Here is a 9806-nt window from a genome sequence, read left to right as displayed (position 1 = left end):
CAAAGGGCACTCTACAGGCTCACTGGATCACCAAAGGGCACTCTACAGGCTCACTGGATCACCAAAGGACACTCCTATAGGCTCACTGGATCACCAAAGGACACTCCTACAGGCTCACTGGATCACCAAAGGACACTCCTATAGGCTCACTGGATCACCAAAGGGCACTCCTACAGGCTCACTGGATCACCAAAGGGCACTCCTATAGGCTCACTGGATCACCAAAGGGCACTCTACAGGCTCACTGGATCACCAAAGGGCACTCCTACAGGCTCACTGGATCACCAAAGGGCACTCCTACAGGCTCACTGGATCACCAAAGGGCACTCCTACAGGTTCACTGGATCACCAAAGGGCACTCCTACAGGCTCACTGGATCACCAAAGGGCACTCCTACAGGCTCATTGTTGCCAAAAACTAAGGGCAAGTGCACAGACAAAATATTAATTTCAATGTCTTCAATGTGACTCTATTTTGTTCTGTGAATTTGATTTTCCAAATAATGACCTGGATGGAGACGTAAAGCAACCAGCCACGAGTCTGCCCAGACTCTGCAAAGAATTTTATTGAACTGAAATGTGATGAGCATCTGTCCTTAGTGATTTATCCCAAACAGCAGATATGTTATAAAATGAGCACATTGCATGTGCAGCTATAAAAGAGAAACAGAACAGCCTTTTAGTTAATATCTAATCAAACTTCAAGACGCCTTATGAGGCACAAGGGTTGTACCGACTCATTCCCATGCACCTTTTTCTAGAATACTGGACGGGCCACCATCAGACATTGTAAAATGCTGAGCTAAATGTCAGCAGTTGGTTTGTTATTTCTCCACATCAACGTATGCCCCCTGATTTTGGTTTTCACAACATGAGATGTAAACCAGGCCAGGGAGCTAGTTACCCGCAAATTCCTATTACTGGATGAGCAACTGTTATCTAGTGTAAACTTCTCAAAGTCAGGATTAGACAAACAGCTATCTTGTCAGGCACGATAGACTATTTCTGGGAGAACTGCTACTACAAATAAGGTGGAGGGGTTGAGCTCTGATGGTTCCAAAGAGCCCTAGGATACAGGTTCCCTTCCACAAAGGAATTTTAGCCAAGATCAATGTAAACAACTCCCAAACAATCCAAACATCTATGGCTTAGGACACAGACATTAACATTGCAACTCACACCCCAAGTCTTTCCACAAACAATGCACTCTGAAATTGTCCAATAAAAATAATACTTATTTATCACACCTGGTCAATAACTTATAGTTAAAGAGTCCATTAAATCAGGGACTAAACCTTGTAAACGATGCATTGGCAATTTCTTTTAGACCCACTTCAAGGAAGAAACAAGTCTGAATTACTAGCAGTTAGACCAAAATGAGGTTTTACTATTTGGAAGAGAAATAGATTCTGTTGGGTTGCAGGCCTGCATCCATTGAGTCCACAGAGAGAAAGGACAGTGGTGAACTGCCAGTGCCAATCATCTTCCATGCTGCTGGTGCTGTGAGAAGCTATGGGTGCAATGTCCCAGGGCATGAGTCACACGGGGCTTGGTGGCACCACCGTTTGGGTGCACCCACTACCATGGTGACTTTGAGGAGGCAGATCTGAGTCAGTATCCAGGTGTTTCAAGGTAACTAGCAGCTCTCAGAAGTACAAAGCCATGGCCACAGACTTCTCATTTGTACACTGTGCTGTGCTGCTAGTTTTTTAAAATTCATAAGAAAAAAAAAGTTTTCTTTTTCTGTAGGAGGAATTGGCCAAAACTCTCCTCTACCCACAAGCTCCATCTCCAGTCTGAGGAAACAGTAAGAACTCAGGAGATTTTTTCCAGGTTCCTGGCTTAACCAGAAAACTGGAATATTCTAGAATAATAGACATAAGACCTCTGTAGCAGTGGTTGGCTGAATGGAGTATATATTCTCTAAGTACCTACCTTCCCTTTCTAGATCCTGTTAGCCTATCTCTACCTCTCCCAAAATATGACCCTTGACTTATTAGAGTAGGCTCTTAGTAAGCTCTTCACATTTCTTACCATTTTCATATGTCTAGTTCAGAGAATAATAAACTAGAAAGAAATCAGAAATGAGAGATGCTGTACATGGAAACTTTGAACCACTTAAAAATTGATTATACCATAATATTCTGTATATTTGCCCATGTTATGTTTAACCTATTGTACTAGAGATCATAAAACTGGCACATGGATGTGACAAATCCTGCCATCATACAGTTTTATAAATAAAGTTTTATTGGAACACAGTCACAGTCATTCATTTACAGATTACTTGTAATTGTAATCCTAATGAACCACATGATCTGAAAGGTGTGGTGTTTGCAGTCCTTTACAGAATACCTGTACTAGCTTCTCCTAACACTTAAGGCTTTCAGCTGGGTTGGTGAGTAACATGAAGTTTCATTCGGTGATGACTGCTCCTCACAGTGTGCTTTGCATCTGCTAATATTGTCTTCGTGAGTTAGCAACAGTTTATTTTCGAAGGGCAAGGGTGACTAGAGATCCAAATATTTAGTGAGCTATTTCTCCAATATTTATCACTATATATTTATTTTGTCAGCCACCTCAGAAAATGCCTTTTTTGAGGAGTGATATGTGAAGGCTGCATTTCAGCTTAATTCGTTCTAAAACAATTTGTCTAGGCAGCTAAACTGGAAGTCTTCCCTGCTCTTGATTCTCCGAATAGACTTCTTGTCACCTTATACCTTGTCTGAAACCCCCTAAGTCTCAAGAGTCTCGAGGACATTTTTTTTTTACTTCCTTAGAAGCAAAAAAGGACCAAGCAATGAGATTAAAATACAGGTCTCTATGTTGGTGGATGCTACCCTTCTTGCTCCAGACTATAGAAAAACCTAGCATGAGCAACCATCCATTTAGATTTTATTCTGTGCAGTATACTAAGTCATGTATCTGTACTTTAACACTCATAGCAACCCCATACAATATATGTCATTGTCCTCCCATTTTATAGGTGAGCAGACAGGCTTAAAGAAATACAGGAATGGATTTGACCTCATGAAGTAACCCACTTCATTTTTTTTTGAGACTTTTGAAGCTGTAGAGATTATCACTGGGAGAAATTACTTTTCCAGATGTAGAAATTGAGAAAAAAGATCATGAAAAAAATCATTCATCTGGATAGGATGATAGATTCAGTATTTAGGTGTGAGACATTCAAATCCCAATAGATGATTTCGACATTGCTGCATGGGCAAATCAACTTCTATCAGCTCTTTCACCTCATCTTTTGTGTGTGTGTGTATGTGTGTGTGTGTGTGTGTGTGTGTGTGTGTGTGTGTGTGTGTGTGTATGTGTAGGTGTGTGTGCACACAGCGAGAGTATGTGTGTATGTGTGTCTGAGTGTGTGTGTTAGGGGTTTGTTTTTGTGAAATTCACAATATTTCTTCTCATTGAGGAAAACAAAGGTTTGTGTTTGAAATGCAAGCTTTTGTGTTTCATTTTACATCTTCTTAAAGCTGGAAGAGCGCTCCTGTGCTGTGAGCTTCCTTTCTAACAATGGCTGGAAAACCCTGCTTTGTAGCTGCATAGGCACAACATCTGAGCAGACACCCGGGGAGGAATGTGTCATAAAGGGACATTCCTCATAATCAAGGATAATTCAAAAGGGAAACAGTGACCGAACGGCTATGAGAGCAACAGAAGCCTAATCCCGAGCCCAGCTCTGCAGACGGGGCACAGGCTGCTGCAAAGCCAGGGCAGATGCCAGGGACGGGGCCAGCCACAAACAGAACAGAAGTCCAGTCCAGAGCTTGGCATCTGGGTTCTTCAGCTGCCAGCCTTGCCTCGCGAGTAGCCCCAGTGTCTGGCGCCCGTGCAGAGAACAACAGAGGATGAGGCTAAAGAGGTCCATGCTCTGTCCTGCCAGCAATAGGATGAGGCTGTGCCAAGTGAAGGCTGCAGCACCATGCCACTGCCAATGTGCCTTGGAACGGCTTAGATATTTTCTAAAGGGACAACAGAATTCCTGCAAAAAGAGAAGACTGGGGCCAACCCAGAAAACCATTCCTCCCATTCCCTTTTATTTTAAAACAAATGAGAATACTTTTCTTATCCACGATCTTTTCCTCTTTCACAAGCCTAACATGGTCTGGTTTCTTTCCATTTCACTCCTGCACATCAATACCAATCCAACAGTTCCTTTCATATGTGTTTACTAAACTTCTGTCTTTGGTTTTCTTTTTTTTAACTTCAACGTTATTATTTGCCTTTATCCCATTTCCAAAAGGCATTGCCAATAGAATGAGCGAAGAATGTCCAGGGTGCAGAGAGTTGGAGGGATGTTGGAACGCCATCTTGGTAATGAGTTAGTGAGTGGCTGCAGCCCTGGGGGTTGTATTCAAAGACTCGGGGTTCTAGTTGTAAACTACCTCCCTGAAGCTCTCCAACTAGAAAAAAAAAAACAATGTGGAAAAACAAAGGCTACTCGGAAATATCAAGATATGTATGGTTTTTTGTTTCTTTGGTTGATCTATGTTTCATAATGCTAAGGATTGAACCCAGGGCTTCATGAATGCTAGACAAGCACTCTACCATTGGGTACAACCCTAGTCCTCTGTTACCAGGAAAATTAGGGTTCTTTTATTAACAAAATAATTTTAAAACATGCTCAAAAACTCACTCAAGGTCCTTTGTATTGGACTTGGAAAGAAAAAGAGGGTGGGTAAACCCTAAATCTCTGCAGCTGCCTGGTAGAAGGCAGTGGAGAAGAGGGGGAGAGAAGGTCCTGCCCTCGAGCTAGGGTCCAGGGTAGCAGGTGGGCTAAGAGAAGGAGGCCAGCAAGCAGCTGAAGAAGGAAGGGTGCGGGACTTCAGAGAGAGAAAATCATGCTTGGGGTTCTGGTCAGTTTCTGAAAAAATGTGATATAGAAAGACGAAAAAGGTAAAAGTTACTTTAAAAAAAGACATAACTCAGAAAAACAGGTAGACTCAATCATAAGAAGCTGAATGGGGGAGGGGCTCCTACGTATAAGTACATTACCAAATTAAGAAATAGTTACTCTCCCATCTTCCTGACATGTCTTCAGGTATCCTGCCCAGGTGACTGACAGGCCTAGCAGATTCATCCTTAAGGGAGGAGACAACTATATGTCATGTTCTAATCCAGTTGTCCCTAACCTTCCTAATGCTGTGACCCTTTAATACTGTTCCCCATATTGCTGTGGCCCTTAATCTTAAAATTATTTTCATGGCTACAACATAACTGCAATTTTGCTACTGTTATGAATCATAATGTAAATATCTGTGTTTCCCCAAGGTCTTAGGCCACCCCCAGACAGAGAGGCACTGCTCTATCTTTAGAATAAATCAGAATGTCAAATCTACACCCTAAACCATAGGTCACATGTAGCACCCATTCTTTTAACCAGGACAAAGTAGCTTTCCTTTAATGGACTTCTCCAGATAGCACTGCCTTTTCCTAAAGAAGGACAGCTGTGAAACTTCCCTCCCAGTGTTACCTAGAAGATGGGAGGTAGGACCCAAAGGGAGATGGACTCAAGGCTGCTAATCCCTGAGCAATACTTTGTAACAGCAGAAATCCTTTGTCCTCTGTCCATTCCCATTGGATTGAGAAAGGGAACCACAAAACCAGAGGACTATCGAGAGAGCCCTCATTGACAGGGCCCTCGGGGAACGAGTGCTTAGGCTTGTCAATCTGGTGAACACAAGCGCAGCAGATTTTCAGTAAGACACACAGAGAACATCATGACCATGTCACCTCATCCCAGGACTTAGAAAATGTGTGGGTTAGGAATACATGAATAAAGCTTCAGTGTTAAAATGGAAGCTCTTTTATTAGCTAATGTAACTAGGCCCTCATTGTTCAACCTAAAAATTCAGATTAGCAGATATGAATGTCAAGTTTTAAAATCTTTGTAATCATTCATAACCTCTTGTGTTTAAATAACATTTTACATTATTAAGAATACACACAATGGCCTAAGTTAACCATGAGTATATCGCTCTGCTCCACTATGGCACCAACTCTATGCCCTATTCCTGAACCTTATTCTCCAGTCCCTTGCATCACTGTGACATGGCTGGAATTATCCCACTTTCCTAGGTTGCCTCCTCCAACACTTTTGTTGAGGCTTAGCTTAAGAAGTGAAGGACTCAAAAAAAAAAAAAAAAAAAAAAAAAAAAAAAAGCTGGGTAGTAGTGGCTTTAATCCCAGCACTTGGGAGGCAGAGGCAGGCGAATTTCTGAGTTCAAGTCCAGCCTGGTCTACAGAGTGATTCCAGGACAGCCAAGGATACACAGAGAAACCCTGTCTCGAAAAACTAAAGATAAAATTAAATAAGGAAGTGAAGGACTTTCTTCAGGGAATTTTCTTCTGCTTCTGCTCCTCCCTCCTGTACAAGCTCCATGACAGAGCTCAGCATTTGATTATGTCACCTTGTAATATAGTAGGTCTCATGAAAGAAAGACTTATGCAGTGTGATATCCTTGAAGAAAGATATCAGAACTTTCAGTTTTATCTTCCATAAAATCTGACCCAACCTGGACCTTTCACAAGAGCCTGAAATTTTAGAATGATTACTTGTTTTCCAAAATACAGTTTCTCTCCACATAGAATTTATTTCTGTATGTGTTATTAAAATATTTTATACCACTGTTAAAACCAATATTTTTTGGTGTTAATTTTATCTGTGTTTGAGGTGCCAACTATGAGAAGCAAAGAATTCCAAAAGGAGTAATGTTAGCAGAAAGCCTAACTGTTCTGATTTGGTCCCATGTACTTACTACAGGAAAAACTCTGAACTATGCCCTGAGTTGGTTTTTTTAATATTTTAATTTTTTGGTGTGTATGTATGTTTATGCACATGCCACAGCACATGTGCAAAGGTCAAAGGGTAACTTGACCGACTTTTGAAGGGATTGATTTTCTTCTTCCACCATGTGAGTCCCAGGAATTGAACTCAGGTCATCAAGTTTGGTAACAAGCTCCTTTTCCCACTGAGCCATCTCACCAGCCCTCACAAGAGCTTTCATTTTTTAGTGACATACTAAGTCCCTTGAAATAGTCTCTTCTAGTAAAGATGCTGTATATGCTCTTTAGAGGGTCCCCAAAGCCACAGTTCCATGGAAAGTGCATTTTACTCTCAAGGAAAAAAAAATGAAAACTTTGACACTAACTGCTTACTCAATGTTTATTTTTTTATCCGTACATCTTAAATGTTCAAGGAAAGTTTATTTTCTTTTATTCTGTTTTGTTTTCCTTTACTAACAACGTCATATTAAAAGATAAAGCCACTCTGCAAATTTCAGAGCTACCAATTGAATCAAAGAGAATGAAATGGACACCAACAGAAATTTGATTTAAGGACTTTCAGCAAAACTGTGTTCAGAGAAGACTGGGCATCAATGTCATTTAGTGTCACATGTCAGCGTATCAAAAATAATGGTGTTTTTGTTGCAATGTAGAAATAAAAATCTCTTTTTTCATTTTTCTTCATTAATGCATATATTAAATATAGAGCCAGCTTCACAAAACATGCATTCTTAAAATGATATTTTCTTACCTAGAGTAATTTGAGTGTTAAAAAATATTAAAAACTTTTACTGACCACAGGAATATACAAGGAATTTCTAGGCTCAAAGGAGACGTCTAGCTGGGGAGGGACACTCTGCCTCTTTTTCCTTACCTAATTCTTTCCTAAGCCAGTCCTGACTTTAACAGTGACCATTGCTCCGTTGAGACATCTGCTTCACAACAGTAGAAGAAAGAACATCACTTTAAAGGACACTGAGGACATGCTAAGGTGTTTAAAGGACACTGAGGACATGCTAAGGTGTTTAAAGGACACTGAGGACATGGTAAGGTGTTTAAAGGACACTGAGGACATGCTAAGGTGTTTAAAGGACACTGAGGACATGCTAAGGTGTTTAAAGGACACTGTGGACATGGTAAGGTGTTTAAAGGACACTGAGGACATGCTAAGTTGTTTAAGGGACACTGTGGACATACTAAGGTGTCGCCACTCAGGTTTCACACAGCCCTTTGTGCTTTGACAAGACATTACTGTGAGGTTGAATAGACACAGCAAAATAGCAACTCTACAGGCCAATTTCGGCCCCTCTGCCTCACTCAGTATTCCAGTCCTTCCAATGGGTTTTCTAGTGAAGAACAACCATAATAAAAATTCATCCACATACTTTCACCAAGAAAACAAAATACGGCTTTAATAAAGAAAAGTTGACTTGCTTTTCCAGCTGACCCAGTATAGATTTTAGGTTTCTATATCTATTGGGAAATCAAGCTTTAAGAAAGGTAAGGACATTCACGTCTCTGCCAAGAATTAATATAGATTTCAATAGTAAACTAAACTCATAATTTTATACATATTAGCAATGGACAGGCTTCCACTGTTATTTCAAATCCACGCACGCAGAAGGGGAGACGTCTGCTGTGAATCTTCTGCTGGCTGAATGCCCTACTGGATCCCTTGGCTGTTGGTACTGTTCCATGAGCAGACAATGACCTCAGTGGGAATCAAAAACCAATTGGGAAAAACTACATTAAAAACTTCAGGTGCTAACTTCTCACTTAGGTCTGTTTCATCATTATGTTCCAGAGGGCACATGTGTTGTGAAAAGTCACCGAAAGGAGCCACGCCTTCTGCTGAACTTTCTGAAGGGCTAAGGAGAGTGTCAAGGTTGTACAGAGGTTGAAATGTTGCAGTCAGTCAGAACTGTTTATCTTGGGCTAACATTATCTCCCACAAGGGAAAATTCTCACCCATATCTGTGTCTGACCTAACATCCTCCTTGCTTAAAGATAAAAAGGTTTTGAGATGTATGTATTCACTTAACAACCTACTAGCACCCACCAACCAAGAGGCATCTGAAACTCATAGCAGAGATTTCTTCACTTTGCTTTAACCCACCTATGTAATGTTGCCATCAGTGTGTTTGAAAAGTACCTTAATTTATGGCTTTATTTTTTTTCTGTCTCTATGAAAATTTCATCAAACTATTACCATACTGGAACATGGACTTAATGTAGGTTGACTTAAATGTGTTCCCTGCCATGGGGCAGTTCTGCTGGCTCTAGGACAAACTCTCATTCCCTTTGAGGTGAGAGCTGTTCTTTTATATCTACAGTTCGTATTATTTTAAGACAACAGTCCACTACAGGTATTGCTGTTTTAAAATCCTCTATTGTTTTCAAAGTGCCTGCCCTGCCATATTAAAGAGAGAATCTTTCCATTCAGCTGAAGGTTTACTGAGAACCTATTATATGTAGGTTTAGATAATGGCAGGATGAAAAAGTGAGGGAAGGATGGTGGAAGGAAGCTGCGAGAAATTTGAAAGACTTTAATTGAGAGTCCAAGCATCAGACACCCCTCTGTTACATACAAAAAATGTAGAACTAACCCTGAAATCTATCCTTAAAAGTTGTCAGTCTATCAGGACAAGTAGCCAGTGAGCTATGTGTTGCTTTTCTAGAAAATACCTTTCACTGCAACACAAAAAGTTTAATACTCTTCTCTAGGTCTGGTGGATGCTCTAAGTTAGATTCAGTCTCATAGCAACTTCTCAGCAAAGATCAGAAGCAGAAGCAATCCCCCCCGCCACAGGAAGGAAGCCAAACAAACTAGACACAAGTTCCCTGGAACAGAGTATGCATGAGTATGTCTAATGAGAGATCAACATACACATGTGTGATCTTAGAAACTGGGAAAATACTTCCCCTCTAAAGAATTTTAATAATATAAAATGCATACATTAGGAAATTAACCACTAATCATTTTTAATTTCTACTTAAAAGAGC

This window comes from Mastomys coucha, unplaced genomic scaffold (genome assembly GCF_008632895.1).
Source record: "Mastomys coucha isolate ucsf_1 unplaced genomic scaffold, UCSF_Mcou_1 pScaffold3, whole genome shotgun sequence".
Lineage (NCBI taxonomy): Eukaryota > Metazoa > Chordata > Mammalia > Rodentia > Muridae > Mastomys > Mastomys coucha.
Note: the sequence above shows the minus strand (reverse complement) of the source record.